This window comes from Apis dorsata, unplaced genomic scaffold, assembly GCF_000469605.1.
Source record: "Apis dorsata unplaced genomic scaffold, Apis dorsata 1.3 scaffold_696, whole genome shotgun sequence".
Lineage (NCBI taxonomy): Eukaryota > Metazoa > Arthropoda > Insecta > Hymenoptera > Apidae > Apis > Apis dorsata.
This window is the reverse complement of record NW_006263875.1, coordinates 222076-223035: the sequence shown is the minus strand read 5'-3', so window position 1 is coordinate 223035 and position 960 is coordinate 222076. Positions and strand designations below refer to the sequence as shown.

The 960-nt window shown below is 30.2% G+C and overlaps 1 long non-coding RNA gene across 1 annotated transcript in view; it reads right to left on the bottom strand.

Moving 5' to 3' along the window:
• Nucleotides 1-668, bottom strand: part of LOC116186446 — a 2482-nt gene extending 1814 nt beyond the window's left edge. Inside the window, exon 1 of the long non-coding RNA XR_004151442.1 lies at nt 199-668. This is a non-coding gene — a long non-coding RNA (uncharacterized LOC116186446). The remainder of the gene's footprint in view (nt 1-198) is intronic.
• Nucleotides 669-960: the final 292 nt, after the last annotated feature.

Below are 960 nucleotides of genomic sequence, written 5' to 3'. Positions count from 1 at the left end.
TTTTTTTTTTTTTTTTTTCCTAACCTTGTCATCGATACCAAGTTCGAAGCCAAGTTATCGAATTACTTTCTAGCTAGCGATGAATAAATGAACAAGCAAATAAAGTTTCGTTGAATAAAGTTTCATTCGTGGTCCATAAAGTTTTGTTTGTTTCTGCAATAATTAACGGTAATAATAAAAATTACCAGCCACAATTACTTCGTCGAAACTTTTTTCTGATGAGATTCTTGAATGCTTCTATTTATTCCGGGAATTTCTCGCATACCGACGACTTTGAATGCGAACGTTTGAAAATTTATTTGCGAATAAAAGTAAGCGATAACGCTTACTTAGCCGATGTTAATTTTCTTTCTTTTCTTTTTTTTTCAATTACATATTCATACAAATTATTGTATCATATTTTAATCTCTCATATTTCGTGTCAAATGTCGCAAGTCATTACAAATGACTCGTTTGTCTTAGCGTGTTTGATCGCCCGATTATGCTTTTACTTATATTGTTCGTGCTTGTGAACGGAAATTGTTGAGTTAAGCCTTTGAATATGGATATTTTTTGCCCGGGTGAGATTTAAAAAAAGATGTCTAGGATAAAAATCTGTATTATTATTAATGGATATATGTTCATTTTTGTAAGAATGATCTTAAAGGGGAAAAAAATATTTTTCATGAATTTTGATATCCAATATTTAAACTATAATATTTAATAGTTTAAATAAACGTAGGCGTCAAATATATCACGACTTTAATAAAAATATTATCGATTGATTAACAGCTATTACAATTGATCGTATTTCATTAATCTTAATTAATAGCAGCCCATTTAAGGGGACAATACAGGATCCATAACTGTGCTAAATTTGTCCGTGATGAACCTAATTTCTCGTGGCATAAACGTCATTAACGGTATTATGTAATTTTACGTAATTACTCCCTCGTCTCTGGGATGCTAACTTCATAAATC